This window comes from Balaenoptera physalus, assembly GCF_965194825.1.
Source record: "Balaenoptera physalus genome assembly, chromosome: 13".
NCBI classification, from domain to species: Eukaryota; Metazoa; Chordata; class Mammalia; order Artiodactyla; family Balaenopteridae; genus Balaenoptera; species Balaenoptera physalus.
Genome location: NC_138892.1, coordinates 39,969,868 through 39,996,550, shown reverse-complemented (window position 1 = coordinate 39,996,550; position 26,683 = coordinate 39,969,868). Strand labels below are relative to the sequence as shown.

The following is a 26,683-nucleotide window of genomic DNA, read 5'->3' as shown; positions in this document are numbered from 1 at the left end:
CAGTTTTTGCCTTGCTTATTGCCAGCTAGACTGATTTCTAGTAGAAGTCTTGCCTTTAAGATCAAACACTCCTGGGTTTCAATCCCTACAGATCCATTTACTAGCTCAGAGACCTTAGACAAGTCACTTATGCTCTCTAAACTTCAGTATTTTTTTTTTAATCTAGTAAGTGGTCTAACATTATCTTATTTTACAGATTAAATAGGATAGAGTATAAAGTACCTAGCATGGAGCCTGCTATTTGACATATTCAACAAGCAAGAGATCTCCCATTCTTTCTTCTTGACCAATCTTTTTTGTGTCCTTTCTTTCTTGTGCTTTCATCTCCCTATTTGTTCTACTCTTTTTCCTCTAGGTGTATTGCTCTATTCTTTTCCTCACCACCACTGTACTTACTGAATGTCTCTGGAGATTTTTAATGGGAAATAATTCTATAACTGTACTTTTAAACTCTGGAGCCTTTCCTCTTTGGTATCTACATGGCAATAATTTTTGGTTTTCAGTTGAGTGACTATTTCCTTTTATCATGATATAGGAAACCTTATAAAACAGATGTCTAGCTTATAAAGTATCTCTGGATGACTAGATTCAGGTATAGAGTTTCTCCTAATAAATAAAATTCCAATTACATTTTATGTCTAAAGAATTACTTCTCACTGATACGTGCTCTCTTTTCATGCTACTGTTCATTAACTAGAGAAAATTATAGTTGTTTGAATAAACTGAAGTCTTAGATTGACTTTAGTTCTCACGGTTTCAAACAAAATTCTTTTTCCATTTTACATGAGCAATTTTGTTTAAGATTTTTGTTTTCTTCCCTCTAAAGTGTTAAATCTTGCTTTTAATGTCATAATGAGTGAAAGATACCAAAGAAAGTGAGAAAAAGGAATCCAGCTTTGGAATCTAGAAGCAGCTTTGGAATCTAGAAACTGAACCGCTAGTCATTAATAGTCTGTTCAAGGAGAGACTTGGATTTAAACAGGTTAAATACAGCCCACTAGGATCCAACCCCAGGGTTTTGATAGCATGGGGTAGGCTTTGTTGTTGAAAGTTAAAAAATATAAAAGTCATAAGATGATGAAGCAATTATGTAAGTTAAAGGATTATGTGTTATCTTAGTGAGCAATTAAATATGCGAACAATTGGGGAGAAACTGGAAAGGAGCCTTATCTAAAAGTTACTAGCACATGTTTGAAACACAGGTGGTGTTGAAGAGAGAAATTAGGCCAGAAGAGCTTCAACAAGCACACAAATCCCATTGTTAGATTCTAGCCCCTGGAGAAAACCTTGAAGTTTCCATTCTGACTTGATGACATTTTTATGACTAACGCGATCCAAGTCCCCTTACTAGTAGTTTAGGTCCACTTGCCTTTTTTTTTTTTTTTTTAATGTTGCATGACTGATGACCCACTCTCCTTCCACCTCCTAACAGATGAAGATGGAATCTGACCTTGCAAGACAGCTAAACCTTTCTCTTCCTTTTGTCTCTTTAAAACAGAAGTCCTATGTGTTCCGAGAGATGGTTATGCATAAAACCATTGTCTTAATTTTCCCCCTTTTCAGGTTAAGGCCTCAAACATCATCCTTTATAATCAGTATATACAGTTCTTCCATTCGCAAAAGGCTTCTAACATGTATAGCCTCAGGCTACCTGGTGAATTTTTAAGATTTTCTTCATTTTAATCATTCAAGAATATTTATGTCATCCGTAAGTCAAACCTGAAGCCAACCTCCAGACATTTGGAGTAATCCATTCATTTAATATTTTCACTTAATTACTTCAAATGTTATGATCAATAGCTATGACTCCATTTTCTTTTTTAATGAATTTTATTTATGATCATTGCAGCAACTGTATCAGTCCTGTACCCCAGCATCAAGTACATCTTCAAAGCATTTAGACCCTTTTTATTTTAGCATTTGTCCCTAATTTTTCATCCCTATGCCTTCCACTACTACTTTTTAATCCTTAAAAATAGCATAAAATACCACCAGAATGCAACTGGATCCCTTTTTTTTTAAGGAGTCTGTCTCATAACTTGACCAGTACTATTTTGTCTCCATTAGAAAATGTCCATCACCTCTGCTTTGCGTAGAATTCGTTAAAGAGTGATTTTTAAATGAGATTCTGTAATCTAGTACAAATGGAAAAAAAACTGATTGCTGAATTAAAACAAGTTGGGACATAATTTAATTAGGACCCAAGCAGAAGGGAAGAGAAACTACTTTAGTGCCTTAATAGAAAATTAATTTTGCAAGAAAATTTCACATTTTTAAGCTTAGTTAGAAAAACATTTAATTCACAGAAAAGCATTTGGAGAATACCTATTCAATCAAAAATCCAAAGTTTTTTTAAGCTTATGATAAGTTACTTGATGTTCCTTTGGAATGCGTTCAAGTCATTATTCCTTATGGCATCTCCTTTGTCCAAGGATCATGAAAGAACTGATGCCGTTTCTAAGTATACTTAGCAGTCAGATGGCAGCTCACGCCCTCCAAGAATCTCCGCACAACAAATTAGTGCCCTGAACAAAATCCTTATAAAAGGTTAAGTGCAGGAACTTTAATATGGAAGCCAGTAAGACTCTTCCTTGTCACTCACAAACTATCACATTAGAGAAATGCAACAAAGACACTCATTTTGACCCACAGCATTCCAGGAAGGTATACTTATTTTTACTTGTTCATTGTCTGTCTTCCCCACTGGACTGTAGGCAGCGTATCTATTGTTCCCAACTGTGAAACCAAGTTTAATCACAGAGGCAAGCACACAGTAGGTGTAAAAAAATATTTTCGAATTAATGAATGGGGCAGAGTTGCTTATTATACATGAGAGATGCTTCAAAACTTCCATTTTAAAGTCCATGTTATAGTAATTGTGTTCTTATTTTACAAATGAAGTCTAAAGTATTCTGAAAAACCATCAGTAAAATATCTTAGCACCAAACAATGAAAGTGATTTAGTACTCTTTTGTCTTTTCGGTCTTTTTGTATCAAAGGCAGGCAGTATAGATGCTTAGCAAAATCATTCTAGTTGTTTTTGTTGATGTCACGAAAATGATGAGTTTCTCTCACTAATTTTTTGGGGGGAGGTGAGGGGTAAAGGCTTATTCAGGATCTCTTTCCTCTCTATAAACCTTTTTATCCTGTTCCCATGATGCAGGAGAGCTTGTGGCTCAGCTTAATTTAACTTTAATTTAAAGTTAAGATTTAGTTAAAGCTCTGATTTGAGTCTCTGCTGGCAACATGGAAATTTACCCAGAGGGAAATGGGAAAGAATCAGTTCCAAGGAGAAGTCCAAGAATATGAACAAAATCTAAGTTTATTGTATCTAGAATATTTGTTGCTAGTCAGATCTATAATATAATAGATATAAAACAATTCAATATTATTATATTAAGACCATGATATATTTTAGTGTACTGAGTATCTATGTGTCCATTTTGTGGTACGTGCCACATAATAGTTTCCCTTTAAACTAAGTAGAGTTGCATTTGATTTCTTCATATGTCTTTGGCCATAGCTGTGGTTTACTTGCATCTGAGTTTGGTCAGAATTTCAATCACCAATTATAGCTGTATTGCTATGCATAGTAAGTATTGTTGGCTTCATGATGTGGTTTCTAAAAACGTCATAGGAAAGAACAAATAACTGGAAATATCCTTCTAGCGTGTAGGACTGTGATTTGATTGCCTTTCTAGTTAAAAAGGCTTTTCAGGCACAAATGGATGAAAACAAATTCTCACTTCACTGAGATTCTAAATGAAAATTTGGTATCATTTGTCTGCTAAAATAAAAACGTGAGAACTTGAGCTTCAGTTTTATTGGGGACTTAACTGAGGACTACAGCCCCAGAGACAGCCTCTCAGATAGCTCCAAGGAACTCTCAGGAGAACATAAGGGGGGAGGTTAGTATATATGTGATCTTGGCAAAGGGGTTTGGCAATCAAACGCGCATCTTTATAGAAGGTTGCTACTAGCCGTGAGGAAAAGATATCTCAGTTAATGATTTTAGTGCTTTAAAGTATGGGAAGATGCAAGAAAATGTGGGTTCATAAGATTTTCTCCTGAAAATATCTAACTATCTGAAAGCCTTGTTCTGCCAGTTTTCCCAGAGCACAGAGTGCCTCATTCCTGATCTCCACCCTGAGCTCCTTTCAGGGTATGTTAAAGGTCAGCAACTCCAGTAGCTGACTCAATCCTTGTAGAACCAGACAGCAAGCGACATTCTTTAGTTAGCCCTTTTTTTTTTTTTTTTTTACTGTGAATTCCCTAGAAAAAAATAAATTTAGACTCTAAAGAATTAAGTGGAGGGAGAGACCCTGGACATTTTCAAAATGCCCTTTGACGACCTTTCATGGTTCCCCCATTATCATACCTTAACCTACTGCGTTTCCCTCCCCTTCACAGCTGTCATCGCCCAGAGGCTGGGATTTCCAGCCCAGCTCCCTCGTCTCCAAAATTCATCTTATTAAAAGCTTACCTTAACTTCTCTACTTAAGTTATAAACACCAATAATAATAAAAGCTACTATTTACTGAGAACCTACTGTGTGCCCACAAAAAAACTTCACAACATTCTTCAAAAGTGGCATATTAAATCTGTTTTACAAAATGAGGGGAAAAACAAACCTGAGCCCAGGAAAGTCTAAGTAGTCTGTCCAAGTTCACACAACCAATGCCAGAGCTAAAATTCAAACACCGGTCTTTCTACTTCACCACTCTTTCTACTTCACCATACCATCTTCTTTAAACAGTCTCTCTCAGTCTCTTTAGCCTCCAAGTGTAGCTATAAACTCAACTTAAATGCAAAAAAAAAAGAGCAAAACCAAACTGATACAAATTAGTTTTTCCTCAGCTTTGGCTTGTTTATTTTGGAATTTCAACATTTGGTCAATTTTCTTTGACAACATTCAACTGATTAAAATCTACATATATATTTTCCCTCTCAAATATTATAATACACTGCAAATGTAACACAGCAAAAGAAAAAAAAACAGTAAATAGCTATGGCATTTTTGTTTCTTCTTCATAATATTTCATAAATACTTAGCATGAATTCCTGTCCAGGATACAAAGCCCTAAAATTCAAAGGTACTCATTAACACAAACATGTTATTATTCACTCATGATTGCTGATGAATCTAATGAAGGCAGAGGGATTTTGCTTTCCAATAAAAAAATGCATTAAATAGAATATAAATTCCCATTCATTTATTCAAAACATATATTGAATATCTGTGAAATTACCACTGTAAAGTGCATAGAATGGAAGATTAAGATTCACATATGGGAAACGGTCAATAATAGTAGCAAAATTTCATAATGAAAATTAACAAAAGCAGTTTCATAAAGAGCCAAATCTGAAGTATAAATTACAGGGTACCGTATGTTTTAGGCGCAAAGAAAAGGTACAGACAGGGAGGGTCCGTGGAAGAGTTGAAAAAAGTGAGCTAGTCTTTAAAACTGAGTAGAATTTGAATAGGCAGAAGGCAACTAAGAATGCCTTCCAAAAGCTAAGAGGTGAACAAGAGCCAACTGACAGAGCTAAGACCGCCAGTGACAGGCCCAGGTAGAAGTAGAGTGAAAGCTTGAACAGATATCCTGAGAAATAAGATTGAATGAAGTAGTTTAGTGACAGTTTGTCCCTTACGATGTCAGACTGATCAACCTAAACTCAGGACACCAAATAAAGCTTGTAAAACTTGTTCTTCCCAAGGACAAGAGCTGGAATATGAAAGCCAGCCCCACCTCCATACCAAGCACTCTACTAAGTGCTTTTCTCACATGATCTCAGGGAATCCTTGGTGCAGTCCTATGGGGTCATTCTTCATATCCCTGTTCGGGATTGGCCAATCCCAATTGGCCCAGTGCACCCAGAAGATAAGCACCAGAATAAAGATTTAGACCTAGGTCCGACTCCCAAACCCATTCCCCTCTCTACTCTGCCATATTGCTACTTAATTGATTAACACTCAGTGAGTCCAAGGATATTGCCAATCTTGTTTATCTTCTTATCCCCAGTGCCTGGCACTGCGCCTGGAACATCCAAAGTGCTTAAATAAGTATTTCCAAGTGAATCGGTTGGACAAATTAAAATAAAATAAAAATTTTCTTTTACGAACATACATGAGTCATACCACCCTCAAGGAAGTCATCTTTGAAGGATGCCCAGTTATTCCAGATGTACTGCCTATATGGTACATATTTTGAATTCCAGCCCCTCTCTGCAAAAGTCTTTCTCAGTATACAATAGTCTTCTCTGTCCTCAGTTGTGGCCTGTCTTTAAAAGGTAAGTTTGATTGAAATGGTCATAAGCTGTTTCCAAGTATGGCCTATCAGGTGATGATCCAACTGAGTAAAATAGCTTTAGTTATTTTGATCAAGCAATGAAGTGGACATTCTTGTGAGACTTCTATTCTGACTCTGACCAAAATGTTTTGAGCAATAACATCATTATATAGTCTCTCAAATGGGTCACTATGGGAAAAATCATCAAGAGATACAAGTTCTGGATACATGTAGTGCCAAGGAAATCTGTTTCAATAGAAACGAGTGTAGGTGTTAGTTTTCTTTTTTATTTAAAGAATAAAGAGTGAGAGTTTTCAGTCAAATTTTAAATAAAGCAAAGTGGTTTAGAAGCATGGATTTCATGAATATAGATTGGAGGAGTGTAAAGTGAGGAGTGGGAGTTGAAATAGGAACAAATAGAAAACAAAAGAAGAGAAAAATGATATAGACAAGCGCAATCTTGCCTGTATCTGGTTGTTTTATTATTGAAATAGCAAAGAGGATTTTGAGTGGGAAGCAATGTCATCAATGCAGGAGAATGTCTCGTTCTGTCCTGTCCTCCAATTCCACACATTTGGGTCTTTTACAATGTCATCTTTTCTGGTGGCTCATCATATGCTTTGGAACAATTTTTTTTATTATCTTGTTTGTGACTTCTTCAAATAAAATGTTTTCACCTTCCGCTTTACTCCTGCCTCGCTTTGAGCAGGCCAAATGTTTGTATTGTGAAATCTTTAATCCATTACAATCTGTCACCCTGCAATTAGATGAAATGTCAGCAATTCATCTGTACTATTTGTACTAAAGAATAAGGGAGAAGAATGAGGACTTGCTGATAAACAAGAACTTAAATAATTAAAGGATGAAAGAGAGAGAGCATGCATACACACATGCAAACCTACTTGTTTTACACGTGGCTAAGGTTCTTTCCAATTGTGAACAAGAGGCCTTCAATACTGCAAATTACTTTTATTCCTTCATTCTTTCATTTATTCAACATATATTTATTAGGCCTCTTTTGTGAGTCAGGGACTGTACTAGCTTCTAGAAAAACAATAGTGAAGATAAACAGACCCATTAAGCGTAGTCAATTATAATTTAATGATGAGAGACAGTACCACAAGTAGATAAAAGCCCTGGGCCTGGACTCAACTGATGTGTATCCAACCATGACTCCACTTACTATTGGTGTCCTTAGGCTTGTTACTTAACCCTTCTGTAAAATGGGATTAATATTACCCACCTCCATGAGTTGTGATACACTCCAGAAGATAATTCATTTAAAGCACTTAAACCATACTTGGCGCCTAATAAACTCTCAATAAATACTAGGTTTTCTTATTGTGGAAAACACTGATCAGAGCCTTTATTTTCTTGCCGCTGAAAAAGCACTGCTCTGACCGCTAGACTTGTATACTTTCTTTTGTGAGGAGACTGAGACAGCCTTAGGGCTCAGAGGACATTAGCATGCTGTTCTGATGAAAGACAGGATATCTGAGTTTAGCCCCCATGTGTGAGAAAATGTGGATAAAGACAGTCTGTGGGTGAAGACATGGAGAAGAGGTCACAAGGCCAATCCAGGGTAAGGCTTAGCACGCATGAGTGGAAGGTGGCACCAACACCATGTGGCCCCAATGACCACGCACTTCTCTATGCTCTGACACCACAAAAAAGAATTTAAAGTCCAGGCCCTACTAAATCAAACAGACTGTCAGTAACAAGTATTGGTGAAGATGTGGCAAAATTGAAACCCTCACACAGCTCTGAAGGGTGCAGCCACTTTGGAAAACAGTTTAACAGTTTCTCAAAATGTTCAATAGAGAGGATTCATATGACCTAGCAATTCTACTCCTAGGTTTATACTCGCCCCCCAAAGTGGAGACACATTTCCACACAAAAAAATTGTAGAAGAATGTTCGTCGCAGTATTTTTCACAATGGCCAAAAAGTGGAAAGAATTCAAATTTCCATCAACTGATGCATAATTAGACAAAACATGCTATAGTCATACAACAGAATATTATTCAGCCATAAAAAAGAATGTAGCACTGATACGTGCTACAACATGGATAAACCAGAACAGCCAAATCCACACAGACAGAAAGCAGATTAATGGTTGCCCAAGGCTGGGAGTTGCAGGTTGGGGTGGGGGGCAGTAGAGGAGGAGGGATGAGGAAGGACAGCTAGTGGGTATGAGTTTCTTTGTGGGCTGATGAAAATATTCTAAAATTAGATAGTGGTGATGGTTAACACAACTCTGAATCTACTAAAATCCACTGAATTGTATCCTTCAAGAAGGTGAATTTTCTAGTATGTGAAGTATATCTCAATAAAGCTGTTTTTAAAAAAAGTGTTATTTCAGGCACTGAAACCCTCATCATGGAAGCATGATGTTCTGGGTTGACCTGGGGCTCCATTTGAAACAGAACTGATGTATGCTGGGAATCCTCTCCCAATACTGTTTCCAAAGTTGAGGGATATTTCCTCAAAATATTCCAGTCTCCCTTTAAATCAGAACATTTGTCTGCAAGATCCTACTCTTCACCACCACACCTCTTGATGTAAGGTCAATGCTGAGACCCCTTGGATAGATGAAGAAACCCAGACTCAGGCCACGTGGCTAGCCAGTGAGAACTCAGGATTCAGACACCCTTTCTCGGATTCCAAAGCCATTTTCTATTAGTCTACTCTCTCGTAGGGTAGAAGCTTTAGGGTTGCTTGTCCTGACACAAGAACAATGTTCTAAATATGAGAACTACCCCCTCCCTTTTGCAGTCTGTCTTCCTATGGTAGATTCTCAGAGATTCCTCCAGTCATTTCCTTGCTCTTTTCTGGGCCTTGACTAGCAACGTCATGCCTTTTTTTAATTGAGGTAGAACTTGACAAATAATAAAATGCAGATATGAAGTGTACAGTTCAATGTGTCTTCACAACTGTATACACCAATATAAGCACCACTCCAATCAGGTTGCAGAACATTTTTTACCCCCAAAAGGTCCCACATGCATCTTGGTGTCTCTACAGGAATGCACTGTGATACTTACTCTAATGGGATTCAATAGTTTTTTTCTCCTCATTCTCACTAAGTGCCCTGATAATGCTCAGTATCACCTTGATCTTTAACCCACAGCGTATTGTCTCCGCCGTACTGTACGACTGGCACCTCATTACACACATCCCTGTTTTCTAAGTGTCAGTGCCAAGCCACATTGTACTGTTACGTAAAAAGATGCCGTGTTTACCTGTTTTGTTGTCTACAGGAGTATAAGTTCCTTGTAAGTAAGGCAAGTATTTACTACTTTTGCACATCCCAGTAGTTAACTCTTAGGAGAACGTGTGGCAGGGATCAAATGAGGACAGAACTCGGGCTCCACATCCCATCAACTCTCTGAGCCTCATTTCCTTATATGTAAAATGCTGTTGAAAAATGTAGAACGATATGTACTTACATGTTTGAAATTTATTTTTCTTGGTTTTTTCCCAATGATTTTTAGAAAATTCATACAGTTGTGCAACTGTCAGAACAACCTAATTATAGAACATTTCCATCGCCCCAAAAAGAAACCTTGTGCCCATTTGCAATCACTCCCATTCCCAGCCCTCATCCCCAGGCCACTATTCATCTACTTTCTGTCTCCATGGATGCCTATTCTAGACACTGCCTATCAACGTAATTCTACAGTATGTGGCCTTTAAAAAGTTATTTTTCTAACCCAGGTCTGTCTGCTGCCAAATGAATTCCTAAAGTAAACAGATACATTGAGTAGAAAATCACTTGCTCTATGGGGGTGGAGCTGGGGGGAGATTCATTGTTTCCAGTACCATTTAGCAGTTTCAGGAGTATTTTTCCTCTCACTGTAGCGCCACTGACAGTCTCAGTATCTCTTTCACTCACTCCTGTCCACTCTTTCCAGATTTCAAGTGCCTGAAGACAAAGAGGAATGGCACCTAAGCTTTTGGGAAGACTGATGGGAGGTTTCTGTCAGTCTACTGCAAACAAAACTTCTGGCACTTGGCGTCCCCTGCCAGCCTTATCTCCTTCTCTTCTCTCTTTTTATCTCTTCAGGAGAACTCAGGGAACAAATAAACCATTTCGATTGCTTTTCTGCTCCCTTTGAAATGTCCCCCAAGTTGCTAATAACGTGCAGTTATTTTCTCCCTGATGGAACACGGCAAGACTGTGAAGCAGGCATGTATGTCAGGGTGCGCACGGTGCCTCACCTGGCCTCCAGGAGCTGGCGGAAGTCCAGCCTGGAAAACACAGGAGAGCACCGGGCAGAAGGACCCAGAGCACAGCGAATCCAGCCTTGGGCAAACCATCCAAAACGCTTAGCGAACAGTAATTAGAGAACAGCTTAGAGAACAGCTCTTAGAGGTAATGCCCTTCATCCTAAAATGAGCCCCTCCTTTCAACATCCCTTCTGAAAGTACCTTCTAAGTCAGTATTTTTGTTTTCGGGTGGAACATAATTAGTTTATATACAAGAACAATTTTCTGGACTTCAGATAACGCTGGAGTGTAGAGATGAGGATTTGTGAGTGAAATGTGAGGCCCTACAGACGATTCTATTAGAAGGGAAAAGAAATTTTTTTTGTTTTAAAAATACTTCTAGTCACGTCTCCTCATTCTCTAAGCTGCAAACACTCTGGAATGTGGTGAGAGGTTATCTAGCAAACGTGAACCAACCGCTCCTTCAGTTTAAGGTGTTACTTCTGCATGTATAAATCAATATTCCGACAAGGTGCTTCCCTGAATTTTCTCCTTCTGCTAGTGTTTAAAGAGAGCAGAAGGGAACTGTCTTTTAGGAACCAGCATAGGTGTCAGGAATTGTCTGTTCTTAATTGTATCTCGGTGTCAGAAAGCAGAAATAGAGTGAGATTAGAATATTCAAATAGGTCAAGAGTCTGGAAGTTTTGTGTTTTGATTTTTGAACATATTTTTGGATAGCCTAAGTCATAAAGAGAGAATGTAGACAGCAGCCTTTGAAATGCTTGCCAGATTAAAAAAATTACCATCAATGTTTAACTTAGAATTTGAGGACAGACGTGTGCTGCTTCTTGAGGTCATTGGCTTTCCAAGTACCATCATGCTGATGCTTTGTTTATATTGAGGCCACATTTGAAAATTACATCAAGGCTATGAAACCTGAGTGTCACAGTAGGATTGCCTAATTTTAGGGGAAATTATCTTTTTCTTTTTGGTAGACAGTATTTTCAAAGCTCTGTTAGCTAGAAAAACCAGGTAGAGCACAAACTTAGCCTAACTGCATTTAAACTCACATCTACTGAGCTTGTGTGGGGGGCAGACGCCGTGTTAGGTGTGTCAGCTCATTGATTCCTCACAGTGACACTCTGGGGTACGTACCCTCCGTATCCCCAACGGAGAGACAAAGAAGCTGAAACTCAGAGAAACTGAATAGCATGAGGCCATGCGGCTAATGGGAGGCCTGGGTTCCACACATGGTCCGACTCCAGACACACTTCACCCATCACGTGGGACTGCCTCTAACTGAAAAAGAGGTTACAAGGCCTGCATTAGGGATGACGTTTCAGTCTGCAAACACACACCCGCTCTGCGCACACTCTGTACTTTGTTTCTCTTACTCTTATGCTCTCAACTCTAAGGCCACCACCCTACTGTGCAAAGAGGGCTGCAACAGCTTGCCTCAGTTCAACACCAATCCCAATTCCCAACCCTCTTAGCTGTCCCCCAGCTTTCTGGGTCAATCTTTCTATGACATAGATCCATCTGTGACAGATCCACATAGGATTCACATGTTTCTGTTTCCAAGTCTCTCTATTCCCCATCTTCCCATCTGTTTCATTCCATCCTATCTCAAGTTCCCGGCAGGAGGAAGTAATTGCTTCCATCTCTTTCATCACCTTTCCTGATACCAGGTATGATGGTGAACTTGGAGTTGGACATCTACCTTGTAACTATCCCTAAGACACCAAAGATCAGTGAACCATTTTCATCTTCTCCAGACAGTGTTTAATAAGGTATACTTGAATCTAAGAGAAAGTTCTTTGTAAAACAAAGTATCTTTATCTGCTTAGAGTTTTCTAAGCCACTGTGTATCACAAAGCAAGAGAAGCTCCTTATTAGCACCCGATACAGAAGATTTTGAGCTCTGTAGAATTTCTCAATATTTTTGTCACTCCGAAATAATTTTTAAAGAGCAATGAATCTGCCAAAAAGGGCTGATTCCTTTATGAGGTACTACAATTTGAAACATGGCACTGACCATCCTGCTAGATTGCCACTTCAAAACTCTATTTCTTATAAGAGAAAGAATAAGAGGGAAAGAAAATGCATGAGCTACCTCTCACAAAACCAGATGATTACTAAGTGCCTGTCATCCTAAGTTTCCAATTTAGCCTTTCTTCAAATCCAAATAGTTAATATTTTGAGAATAAAATCATAGCATTCCTGCCTGGAAATTTATGTCATCTTTATATGAATTAATTTCACATATACCTTAGCCAAATTTTTAAACACCTTTTATGTTAGGTCTGAATTTTAGCAGGATAACTAGCCTTTATTAAATGAGCAGTGGCTGCTGTCATTGTCAATCATGACTTCCAAAACCTCGTATCAGTTGGTGCCAGACCTGGTTTCCTGCACCAGGAAATCATCTCTATCGGGGGATTTCTAGAGACCTTGATTCTCACCACCACCCCACAAACCCAGCCTCTTCCACCTGCTGGTTTATGGTCTCTCTCCAAAAATTTCCTAACTTTGTAATTCTAATTGCTGATCCATTCCCTTGGGAGGTAAAACAATTTACATATTTAATTTAAATATGAAATAATTAAACACATTAGCTCAATTAAATCTCACAGACTTGTGCTATACATATTACGCTAAATGTGCAAATGAGGAAACCAAGACTCACGGAGGCTAAGAAACTTGTCTGAAATCACATAACTAGGAAGTAATGACCAGACGTTTAAATGGTTTGCCATAAAGTCCATGTTAATTACTATTTATTCTATTTTTAAATTCCAAAGTGGAACAGGGACTCCACGTCAAATTCCTGGGGTTGAGAGTTAGGAATGGTTCAAGCCACGTATAAAGGGACCTGGTAATTCACTTAGGAAAGAAATGTAGCATGTGACAGTGGTGACCTTTAAAAAATGGGTAGGGGTTTTCCTGAAGTAGTAATCAGGATCAGAAGGGTGCCTATTTAAATAGCATACATGCAGTTTGAATTCTTTTTCTTCCTTTTTTGGTGTGCTGGAGGAAAGAAAATTGTTTATCCCAGTGACTGTGACTTCATATCCAACAGTGCTGAACCTCAAGAGAGAAAAGAGATGAGACAGCTGCATTTTAACAAGGTTGATTTAGGCCAGAGCTGCTGTTTGGGGCCTCTGGTTTGAGTCCGAGATAAGTATTTACCAGGATGTACTACTATACAAGTCACCAGCGGATGATTTCATGGAAGAACCCAGTACACAATCACAAGGATCAAACCCCCTTTCAGATCCTTGTGTTCAGCACATGATGAATTCAGTGCCCTGGGCTAGAACTTAAGTAACTGGGAGCAAACACCAGCTCAGCAGGTGTCATTTCTACAGGAAGATAATGCTTGATACATTGTGTGATCTCCTGTACATGAAGCAGGAAGCCACTGCCCAGCCATTAAGAGTGTCAGGACAGAAGACAGAAAGAAAGGATGGGAGCCCAACAGGGAGGGTGTAGTGGATTATTTCTCTCTGGGCGTTGATGTGGTGACCTGCCATTGCCCACTGCCCTTCCCATTCTCAGCATACTTGCCCGCCAATGTTCTCTAAGAAAATGCTTCTGGGTGCCTCCTTTCCACATAAAATCATATGCACTTGGGCTCAGTACCAAGAATGGAAATGGTTCATTTCCCAAATGCAAGTTCTGGCACACCTAAACAAAGATTTGTACGCGGTAAGCTAAAATCTCCCAAAGAGTTTCAAGCATCAGTTATTCAAACATATTCTCGGACTGTGAAAATTAAGCATTAATATATCCCTGAATGGAAACTGCTAGTTAACATCTTCTATGCTTTATTCTTCCTATTAAGTCTGGGATTATTTTCCTACTTTTAAAAATGCTGCATCTGTTTGGATTATCTTTTTTTTTAATAAATTTATTATTATTATTTTTTTTTTGGCTGCATTGGGTCTTCATTGCTGGCACGGGCTTTCTCTAGTTGCGGCGAGCAGGTCTACTCTTCCTTGCGTTGCGCGGGCTTCTCATGGCGGTGGCTCCTCTTGTTGCAGAGCATGGGCCCTAGGCGTGTGGGCTCTAGAGCGCAGGCTCAGTAGTTGTGGCGCACGGGCTTAGTTGCTCGGTGGCATGCAGGATCTTCCCAGACCAGGGCTCGAACCCGTATCCCCTGCATCGGCAGGCGGATTCTTAACCACTGCACCACCAGGGAAGTCTCTGGATTATCTTTTGTGTCCCATATATTTCAGCTTTTATTAGTTCATATTTGTCTCCCCAAAATGTAGATTAAATAGTGTAAATCTTAGACTTATCATCTATCTGTTTTTATGAGTTTAACAGTAAATATTAGTAATATTGCTTTACATTTGTGTGATGCTTTCATGTGCTCTAGAGACTACTGGGAACCAGCCCTGTGCTTCCAAACCAAATTCTCTCTCCCCTCATGTCTCAGGGCTGTGGCATCTATGGAAGTTGCCTATCTGTTTTGGGCTCTTAAAATAGAAGAACCACAATCTTTCTCTGAGAGAACTGAATAATCAATGTCCATTAATTGAGGGTAAGATATCCATTTGAGGCAGCTTAGAATGACCTTCTGAAGCGACTAAAGCCTAAATAAAAAGGCGTTTAAATGTGGCATGGAAACCAAAGACACCCCTCCTGGCAGTGTGCAGTGTTGAAACAGCTACCTCAAAGAGCCTACCTCTCTGGAGAGTTTTTAAAAAATAAGCATTGGGGCATGGATTTATAGTCCTGCTTCAAGGAAGGTAAGAGGACAGACAAGGCGATCTCTCATGGGATCTACCAGTCTGGTGATTCATCAAAGAAGTTGTTTAAAAAGCAAAACCATGAAAGAAAAAGAGCTGTAGTATCAATCTAAACCAAGGCTTACATGTACTTTCTCTTTTTTTTTTTTTAACTTCTAATCTCTGCCTGCATTTTCATAAGACCTATCACAGTAGGACATACCCTCTACAATTACTTTGACAAACAATGGTATCGGTACTTAGGTTTTTAGTCTCTTTCAAAGTAGTCAATTTTTGACAGTGAAAAATAGCAGAAACTGATTCCTGAAGCTCTGACTCCAGTAATAGATTTGGAGAGTTGATTTAGCAGAGTGGCTTTCCCTATATTAGCCCCTGGCTAACTTTCTTGGGCAAGTGCCCACAGGCAGCAAAATTTCAGTGGAAACTTACACAAACGCAATAAAAACAAAAGTTATATCGTGTTGACTTTTCTACCAGGTAGATTGTAAAAAAAAAAAAAAAAAAAAAAAAAGTACCAGTTTCTTAAAAATCTATTTTTAATGACAGTTATATACAGCAAAATATTCTGTCCAGAGATGAGATTTCACATTGTAGAGTTCTTGCAAACAGAAGCAGTAACAAGCTGAGCCTCTGGCCATCCTATCTAAACTACATAGAAATTCATATTCATGGAAGCCAACTTTAACTTATAATTTCACACATTAAAATGGGCTTAGTGCTCAAAAATAGGAAAATGGCTAATCATACTACCACTTAATGGAATATTAGGCATTAGACATAATTATATGGAAAAATGCTTTAACATGTTAGGCAGAAAAAGCAAAATATAAAATTTTATACATAGATATATATGCTTGTGTTGTAGGTTTTTTAAATATTTGCATATGGAAAAGATAATTTGGGGATCTATGAAAATGAGATTATTATTTTAGGATGCTAAGATGGTATTTTTGGTCCAATTTTTAACATACATATATAAATGTAAATATACACACACACGTACATTTGATATAACAAGTGACCACTTTTTCAAAGTTCAGTCTAGTATATTCTGGTTTCCACATAAGTTTTTGTTTTTTTTTAAGTGCTCTACAATGAGTTTTAAGAAAATGCAGGTAAACCCACATGTACCCTCCTTCATTCACTTCTCTGCTTATAAGACCCCTGCCAGCTGCAATACCCACATACTGAATGGGCTTCCATTTTAACTTGTATTCAGCTGATGAGTTTTTCTCTTCCTTTTTTCCAAATGAGTTTGCCCCAGAAATTTTCACCAAGATTATTCCAGAAAAGCATGTAGTATTTGCCCTTAAGTAATTAGAAAATAGGAAGGTGAAAATAGGTTAACATTTAAAGATAAGAGAGAGCGCCCCTGCCGTGCTTCTGTGGCGTTTGAGATGTGCAGTATCGTACGTGTCTTTCGTCACTGGCAAAGTGAGAAATCTGGAAGGGGCTATGAAAAGTTGTGTGGCTGCAATAAAATCTTGACTGGCAAAGAGAAGTTTCTGTGGTGAATGTTTCCATGCCCTACAAAGGAATGGGGCAAAATAAAAAGATCAAGGCTTATACCTTGGGTTAATGCGGCAAAAACTATACTATACTGCGCATACCTTGGGTTAATGCGGCAAAAACTATACTATACTGCGCATACCTTGGGTTAATGCGGCAAAAACTATAAAAAAAATTTCAGTGCCACTGAGATGCCATCACACAATCATATTGATTCAAAATGCTTCCTTGAAGCATGGATTTTCAAGCGTTTGCATTTTTCATGCCAGCCAACTTCTATTCTAAGTAGCCATCAGATTTTCATAACCTTCTCCTGGCCACATCCAGAAACTGTGGTGGTTAGCAGGTTTGCTCCACTGCAATGAAACCGAGTAACCTTTGGATATTCTGCTGTAATACCTGAATCCCACTTACGTATCTTTACAGGGGGAGCCTGAGACTGAGGGAGACTGAACCATGAATTCATTTCTACATGACCTTTGGCCTGCTTCTGACAGCTAAGGAGATTTGACTTCCTGGCTGGCCTACTAGAAGCTCAGGGAATGAGACTTCCCAGTATTTACTATGTCATTTTCTAAATCACAGCTTCAGACAGAGTATGATGTAGCACACCTTCTTGGTGGGGAAAAACCATGTTATGGCCTAGAGGGAAAAAAAAAAGCATATGTCCTCATTCTTGTTAGATGCGGAAAAACAAACCATCGGGTGCTGAACAGGAAAATAAATACTGTTATGCACCTAGCTTCATACCAAAAAGATATTACTTTGTTGACCTTGCTTGCCTTTTCAATGCCAACTTCAGGTCTATTTGTTAATGCCAGCTTTGAGTAATTCAAAATGTATATAAAACCATTTTCATGAAACCTACAGTTCACGGAAGACAGAGGAAAGGTTGTCCATTTCGTGTGAGGCCTATGATTTCCCTCTTTCCATACTGATTTATATAGCTGGAGGACTCATGGATCAAGAAGGGTCTTAGTCAGGTAGACCTTGGTTCAAACTGCTTCTGCTATTCATGACTGTACAAACTTGGAGAATTCAGCTAACCTCTCTGCGCTTTAATTTCCTTATGTCTAAGATAGAGAATACAAAACTCTATCACAATGACAATTATACCTCAAGAAAAACCCTCATCACAGACTACTATAATAAGGTGCTACATGTCAAAACACCCAGAACCAGTAAGCATGCAATGAACACTAGCTTCCTTTCTCTTTTTTCTCCTTCTACAATTTTGGGCTATTATAACTTACACAATAATTGTGTTACTTAAATTCCTTACTACCTCTTTCAAACACAAAGTCCATATTTATTGTTACAGGGGAACAAATACATAAAGCTTAAATCATATTGTGTCATATTTTTTTTTAAGGGTAGCCCAACAAAATGGGACCAAGATTTTCTTGCCATTTGTAGACAGTTAATTTTAGCCTTTTTTTTTTTTAACATCTTTATTGGAGTATAATTGCTTTACAATGGTGTGTTAGTTTCTGCTATATAACAAAGTGAATCAGCTATGTATATACATATATCCCCATATCCCCTCCCTGTTGCATCTCCCTCCCACCCTCCCTAGCCCACCCCTCTAGGTGGTCACAAAGCACAGAGCTGATCTCCTTGTGCTGTGCGGCTGCTTCCTGATAGCTATCTATTTTACATTTGGTAGTGTATATATGTCCATGCCACTCTCTCACTTTGTCCCAGCTTACCCTTCCCCACTCCCCGTGTCCTCAAGTCCATTCTCTAGTAGGTCTGCGTCTTTATTACCATCTTGCCCCTAGGTTCTTCAGAACCTTTTTTTTTTTTTTTTAATTCCATACATATGTGTTAGCATACGGTATTTGTTTTTCTCTTTCTGACTTACTTCACTCTGTATGACAGTCTCTGGGTCCATCCACCTCACTACAAATAACTCAATTTCATTTCTTTTTATGGCTGAGTAATATTCCATTGTATATATATGCCACATCTTCTTTATCCATTCATCTGTCGATGGACACTTAGGTTGCTTCCATGTCCTGCCTATTGTAAACAGTGCTGCAATGAACATTGTGGTACGTGACTCTTTTTGAATTATGGTTTTCTCAGGGTATATGCCCAGTAGTGGGATTGCTGGGTCATATGGTAGTTCTATTTTTAGTTTTTTAAGGAACCTCCATACTGTTCTCCATAGTGGCTGTATCAATTTACATTCCCACCAACAGTGCAAGAGGGTGCCCTTTTCTCCACACCCTCTCCAGCATTTATTGTTTGTAGATTTTTTGATGATGGCCATTCTGACCAGTGTGAGGTGATACCTCACTGTAGTTTTGATTTGCATTTCTCTAATGATTAGTGATGTTGAGCATCCTTTCATGTGTTTGTTGGCAATCTGTGTATCTTCTTTGGAGAAATGTCTATTTAGGTCTTCTGCCCATTTTGGACTAGGTTGGTTGTTTTTTTGATATTGAGCTGCATGAGCTGCTTCTATATTTTGGAGATTAATCCTTTGTCAGTTGCTTCGTTTGCAAATATTTTCTCCTATTCTGAGGGTTGTCTTTTCACCTTGTTTATGGTTTCCTTTGCTGTGCAAAAGCTTTTAAGTTTCATTAGGTCCCATTTGCTTATTTTTGTTTTTATTTCTAAGAGTTATGCCTAAGAGTTTTATAGTGTCTGGCCTTACATTTAGGTCTTTAATCCATCTTGAGTTTATTTTTGTGTATGGTGTTAGGAAGCGTTCTAATTTCATTCTTTTACATGTAGCTGTCCAGTTTTCCTAGCACCACTTATTGAAGAGGCTGCCTTTTCTCCACTTTATATTCTTGCCTCCTTTATCAAGTATAAGGTGACCATACGAGCATGAGTTTATCTCTGGGCTTTCTATCCTGTTCCATTGATCTATATTTCTGTTTTTGTGCCAGTACCATACTGTCTTGATTACTGTGCTTTGTAGTTTAGTCTGAAGTCAGGGAGCCTGATTCCTCCAGCTCCGTTTTTCCTTCTCAAGATTGCTTTGGCTATTCGGGGTCTTTTGTGTTTCCATACAAATTGTGAAATTTTTTGTTCTAGTTCTGTGAAAAATATCATTGGTAGTTTGATAGGGATTGCATTGAATCTGTAGATTGCTTTGGGTAGTATAGTCATTTTCACAATGTTGATTCTTCCAATCCAAGAACATGGTATCTCTCTCCATCTGTTTGTATCATCTTTAATTTCTTTCATCAGTGACTTACAGTTTTGTGCATACAGGCCTTTTGTCTCCTTAGGTAGGTTTATTCCTAGGTATTTTATTCTTTTCATTGCAGTGGTAAATGGGAGTGTTTGCTTAATTTCTCTTTCAGATTTTTCTTCATTGGTGTATAGGAATGCAAGAGATGTCTGTGCATTAATTTTGCATCTGCAACTTTACCAAATTCATTGATTAGCTCTAGTAGTTTTCTGGTGGCATCTTTAGGATTCTCTATTTATAGTATCATGTCATCTGCAAACAGTGACAGTTTACTTCTTTTCCAATTTGGATTCCTTTTATTTCTTTTTCTTCTCTGATTACTGTGGCTAAAACTTCCAAAACTATGTTGAATAATAGTGGTGAGAATGGGCAACCTTATCTTTTTCCTGACCTTAGAGGAAATGGTTTCATTTTTTCACCATTAGGAACAATTTGGCTGTGGGTTTGTCATATATGGCCTTTATTATGTTGAGGTAGGTTCCCTCTATGCCTACTTTCCAGAGAGTTTTTTTTAATCATACATGGGTGTTGAATTTTGTCAAAAGCTTTTTCTGCATCTATGGAGATGATCATATGGTTTTTATCCTTCAATTTGTTAATATGGTTTACCACATTGATTGATTTGCATATACTGAAGAATCCTTGCATTCCTGGGATAAACCCCACTTGATCATGTTGTATGATCCTTCCAATCTGCTGTTGGATTCTGTTTGCTAGTATTTTGTTGAGGATTTTTGCATTTATGTTCATCAGTGATATTGGCCTGTAGTTTTCTTTTTTGTCACATCTTTGTCTGGTTTTGATATCAGGGTGATGATGGACTCATAGAATGAGTTTGGGAGTGTTCCTCCCTCTGCTATATTTTGGAAGAGTTTGAGAAGGATAGGTGTTAGCTCTTCTCTAAATGTTTGATAGAATTCGCCTGTGAAGTCATCTGGTCCTGGGCCTTTTCTTGTTAGAAGATTTTTAATCACAGTTTCAATTTCAGTGCTTGTGATGGGTGTGTTTATATTTTCTATTTCTTCCTGGTTAAGTCTCAGAAGGTTGTGCTTTTCTAAGAATTTGTCCATTTCTTCCAGGTTGTCCATTTTATTGGCATATAGTTGCCCGTAGTAATCTCTCATGATCCTTTGTATTTCTGCAATGTCAGTTGTTACTTCTCCTTTTTCATTTTTAAATCTGTTGATTTGAGTCTTCTCCCTTTTCTTCTTGATGAGTCTGGCTAATGGTTTATCAATTTTGTTTATCTTCTCAAAGATCCACCTTTTAAGTTTTATTGATCTTTGCTATTGTTTCCTTCATTTCTTTTTCATTTATTTCTGATCTGGCCTTTATGATTTCTTTCTTTCTGCTAACTTTGTGCTTTTTTTGTTCTTCTTACTTTAATTGCTTGATGTGTAAGGTTAGGTTGTTTGATATTTTTCTTGTTTCTTGAGGTGGGATTGTATTGCTATAAACTTCCCTCTTTGAACTGCTTTTGGTGCATCCCATAGGTTTTGGGTCGTGTTTTCATTGTCATTTGTTTCTAGGTATTTTTTTATTTCTTCTTTGAGTTCTTCTGTAATCTTTTTGTTATTTAGTAGCATATTATTTAGCTTCCATGTGTTTGTATTTTTTACAGTTTTTTTCCTGTAATTGATATCTAGTCTCATAGCATTGTGGTTGGAAAAGATACTTGATATGATTTCAATTTTCTTAAATTTACCAAGGCTTGATTTGTGCCCCAAGATATGATCTATCCTGGAGAATGTTCCATGAGCACTTGAGAAGAAAGTGTGTTCTGCTGTTTTTGGATGGAATGTCCTATAAATATCAATTAAGTCCATCTTATTTAATGTGTCATTTAAAGCTTGTGTTTTTTTTATTTTCATTTTGGATGATCTGTCCATTGGTGAAAGTGGGGTGTTAAAGTCCCCTACTATTACTGTGTTACTGTCGATTTCCCCTTTTATGGCTGTTAGCATTTGCCTTATGTATTGAGGTGTTCCTATGTTGGGTGCATAAATATTTACAATTGTTATATCTTCTTCTTGCATTGATCCCTTGATCATTATGTACTGTCCTTGTCTCTGGTAACAGTCTTTATTTTAAAGTCTATTTTGTCTGATATGAGAATTGCTACTCCAGCTTTCTGATTTCCATTTGCATGGAATCTTTTTCCATCCCCTCACTTTCAGTCTGTATGTGTCCCTAGGTCTGAAGTGGGTCTCTTGTAGACAGCATATATATGGGTCTTGTTTTTGTATCCATTCAGCCAGTCTATGTCTTTTGGTTGGAGCATTTAATCCATTTATATTTAAGGTAATTATCGATATGTATGTTCCTATTACCATTTTCTTAATTATTTTGGGTTTGTTTTTGTAGGTCTTTTCCTTCTCTTGTGTTTCCTGCCTAGAGAAGTTCCTTTAGCATTTGTTGTACAGCTGGTCTTGTGGTGCTGATTTCTCTTAATTTTTGCTTGTCTGTAAAGGTTTTAATTTCTCCATCAAATCTGAATGAGATCCTTGCTGGGTAGAGGAATCTTGATTGTAGGTTTTTCCCTTTCATCACTTTAAATATGTCCTGCCACTCCCTTCTGGCTTGCCGAGTTTCTGCTGAAATATCAGCTGTTAACCTTATGGGGATTCCCTTGTGTGTTATTTGTTGCTTTTCCCTTGCTGCTTTTAATATTTTTTCTTTGTATTTAATTTTTGATAGCTTGATTACTATGTGTCTCAGCATGTTTCTCTTTGGGTTTATCCTGTGTGAGACTCTCTGTGCTTCCTGGACTTGATTGACTATTTCCTTTCCCATGTTAGGGAAGTTTTTGACTATAATCTCTTCAAATATTTTCTCAGACCCTTTCTTTTTCTCTTCTTCTTCTGGGACCCCTATAATTCAAATGTTGTTGTGTTTAATGTTGCCCCAGAGGTCTCTGAGACTGTCCTCAATTCTTTTCATTCTTTTTTCTTTATTCTGCTCCCTGGCAGTTATTTCCACCATTTTATCTTCCAGCTCACTTATCCTTTCTTCTGGCCTCAGTTATTCTGCTATTGATTCCTTCGTGCCCCCCCCACCATCTCCCCCAGGGTCCCCACATCACCGCTGGACCCCTAACCGTGGGTGGGTCGCTCTGGGTGTAAGAACGCCTCCCTTCCCCCAGCCGCCCCTCAGGGGTGCCGTCCTGGAGGTCCAGCCTTTACTTTTGCTCCCCCTTCCCTCTCTCCACTCCCTCAGGACCCACACGGCTGGAGGGGGCCTCAGTGGGCAGAGGATCAGGCCTGGGATCTCAACAGGCTCCTGGGGGCCCAAGTGGGCAGGGGAAACCTGGCCACGCTCCCTTTTGATCCTCTCCCCTCCCAGTGGTTCCCCAGTTTCCCCCTTTGGGCATGGGATCCCTTCCCCTCCCCCAGCCGCCCCTCAGGGGCGCCAGTCCCGTCCCTCCTCCACGTCTCCTCCCCCTCACTCCCCCCATGCCCCACATCCTACCCGGTCACTGGGGGTTCCTCCCGTCCCCTTAGGTGTCTGTGGTCCCCTACAGGTGCCTGGTAGGTGCCCTAGTTGTCTAGCCCAATTATTGAAAAACTCAACTATTTTGACTTTTTACAGTGTCTGGCAATCCAGACAACCTTTAGCTCAGATTAGCCTGACTACAGCATGGAGAGGAAACGTATTCAGGCTGAGAGGCCTGTGACAAGCTATAGTTAATAAGTTCTCCATGGTGTCAAAAGTAATAATAGTAACATGCCTTTGTGAGTTAAATTAATTTTGGTTTGTGCACTGGCCTGCATATAAATGTGAATGACATTTCCAAAAATGATAAGGCAGGAGTTGAGAAAGAACCAAGTGGTAAAGCAGAATGAGATGCGCTTACTAGAGCAGGGCCACTCACTGCAGGCATCTAGGGGCGCAGGCAGAGAGATGCAGGGTATTATTACAGCAAAGGTGGCGCCGTGGGGGGAGGGGTTGTTTTAGTTCATTTTGCCCTTTACAAAAAATCCGGAAGAGAGATTGTGTCTTTAGAGAAACTAAAGATGTTTGACATCCTGGCTCCCTGTTTGGTAATGAGAGAGCATCTTCCTGCTAATCTCTGATTTCACGTGTCTTCAACCCACAGATATTTTTTTCCCTCTGCCTGCAAGAGGCAGCTGATTGGTAATAGCTTTTAAATGAATGACCCATCAAGTGGCATTTTAAAGCCCTAATGGTTGTGTTCATTTCAGAGACTTCTTTGGATTCCCACACACATACCCTGCCACTGGCACAGATAAATATGCTGTCTGCAAAGAGTTAAAAGACACATGTTGAACCCAGGAAGAAAAGATCTTAGGATGACCAACATAGCTGGTGTGATATCTTGTCTTTTTCTGTTTGAGCTCTAATAGTTCAAGGGTTGGGACCAGAAATCAAATTATAAGGAAAATGAAGATTTCCCTGTTAAGTGATTACTATAGATAGGAACTATATAATAGTTTATATTATGTAATTATATAATAGTTTTATATAATATATTATAATAGTTGATATATAAACTTAATAGTTTAAGGAAGAACTATATAATAGTTTAAGGAAGCTGTGTGCCTCCTCTTACTATAAACTTGACAATTCAGTCTAGGCCTCATCCTATAGTAGTAAGTCTCCACATTTCTTTCATGTATCTGTCAACACATTTTTTTTTCCTGTCTGTTCAGGAGTACTATTGATATACCACCCAATTTTTAAACTTGTATATACAACTTTCTTTATTTCAATAAAATGAAGAGCACTGTATTCTAGGCTATACATATTGTTTGATATCCATAGCCATCCTACACAGTCTTGGAAGTATTATCCTCATTTTTTAAAGGAAAAGTAAAGGGATTCCCCACAGTCATACGCCCATTAAGTTACCAAGTCTGCATCTTAACTCAGGTCAGTCTGAGCCTGTGCTCCTGTTGACACATAACCATAAAAACCCTTGCCCTGTTTTCCAGCAATCAATTCACTGTATGTACTAAAGGCCTCCTATATAAGCAACTATGTTCTGTACCTTCTACATTTAACTATGCCAAACGAAAACACATCAGCAAAGGAAATAGCTCCTCGGTGGAAGATTTTTCATTAATCTGATGCCTCAGTTCAACAACCTATCTACAGATCATGCTATGCTGGGCCCTGGTGATACAGAGATGAATTAGATACAGTTTTTCCACTCAAGGAGTTCATAGGCAACAAGGAAGGGATGATGCTGTCTGGTGGTGAGGGTTCAGAAGGGATCATTAGAATATGAATGAGGTGGATTATAAAGGATGACTAGGAATTCAGCGGGTCAAGAATAAGGATTTCCAATCAGGGGAAGAAGGGTGAGCATATGAAACATTCAGAGAGAAATAACGTCTGGCTACGATCTAGTGCATGTGAGAGGAGAATGATGGGGGCAGGGGCTAAGCCACAAAAATAAATAAGGGTAATATTTTAGTGCTTTGAATTTGGAAGTTAACATTTTACTCTGATAGTTGGCAACCAGGAGAGTATTAAACCTGCCAGTGGCCGTATCAGCTCTATGGCTTAGAAAGCTAATCCTTTGGCAGTATGACGATGAATTGAAGGCTCTTGCTTCCAGAGGCAGAGTTCATGAAATTACGTGGCAGTGAAAATAAGAACTCAAATTTGAAAAAGTGTTTAAGAAATGATTTATAGAACTCTGTTTTCAATTAGACAGAAGAGTGAGGGCTTGAAAGCCATTGAAAGTGATTCCACCTCTAGCGTGGTTAACTGAGAAGTGAGCAAATGGGGCAATAAATGAAATTACAGAAAGATGCATTAATTTTAAGAATAAACATTAAGTTCTATTTTGGACATGTTGATTAAAACAGAATTCATTTCCATTTTAGATCATATTAACACCCTACTTCTCCCCCATCACAAACTTGTTTAAGTGCTTTATATATCATATTTAATGTTCTCCTAAATAGTACCCTACCCACCATCAACCTACATTGCTTAAATTTTCCTGATTCCATCATCTCCTTACCAGTCTAGTATTTTTCTAAATTGCTTATAAATAAAGCCAGAAGTCATGTCCTTTCTTCAAAGGAAAGAAATCTCCAAGGAAAAAAATGTCCTGAAGAACAGAAAGTGAAGAAAACAACCTTCATCCTTGCCATTGAGCTAGTACATTTTCTAGCTTCCTCAGGAACTTCCCAATTTCCATTTCCACTCCTCCCAGTGAGCAGCCAAGGATAATAAACCACTACAAGCACCTGCTCCTTCCTGAGCTGACCCAAGCTCAAGGTCACTGAGGGGTGAAGCGGGGGACAAAATCCAAGCCACGTTTTACCCAAGGATAGGATTCAGTGGACTTCAACTTGGAGAGACCCACCGTGTGAGGAGACACTGAGCTCCCCTGCAGAAGCAGGACCTCAGGCAGGGCCCAAGTGCAGTGAGATGGGCATCTCCACATAGACATCTTACCAGGCCCCCCAGCTGGCTGTCCACGTCCACAGCTCTTCTGTGTGTCCAAGAACAAACTCATAAGAGGGCTGACTGAGAGTGAGAAGTCTGTATCAGCTTTCATATGACATTATCCTTCTGCTAATTAATACAACAAAAATATGAGTGTCTGCTATGTGCCAGACACTGTACCCCGCACCAGCTGAGTAAGGAACACACAAAAATGGATATAATTGTATAATTATAATTATAATTGTATAAATGATATAATTGTATTTTGTGAAAACTCATTCTTAATTTTTG

General features: G+C 38.7%; 2 protein-coding genes and 1 long non-coding RNA gene across 9 annotated transcripts in view; 1 reads left to right on the top strand and 2 right to left on the bottom strand.

Moving 5' to 3' along the window:
• LOC309640418 (uncharacterized protein) overlaps positions 1–26,683 on the bottom strand; it is a 340,945-nt gene that overhangs the window by 203,775 nt on the left and 110,487 nt on the right. The window lies entirely within an intron of this gene.
• The window catches only part of SYT1 (synaptotagmin 1), a 427,179-nt gene that overhangs the window by 295,820 nt on the left and 104,676 nt on the right, over positions 1–26,683 (top strand). The gene's annotated exons all lie outside the window — the stretch shown is intronic.
• Positions 1,354–18,430, bottom strand: LOC309640460. The gene is made up of 2 exons (XR_014252243.1): positions 16,904–18,430; positions 1,354–16,862 (listed from the first exon to the last, which is right to left on the bottom strand). It is a non-coding gene; the product is annotated as an uncharacterized lncRNA (long non-coding RNA).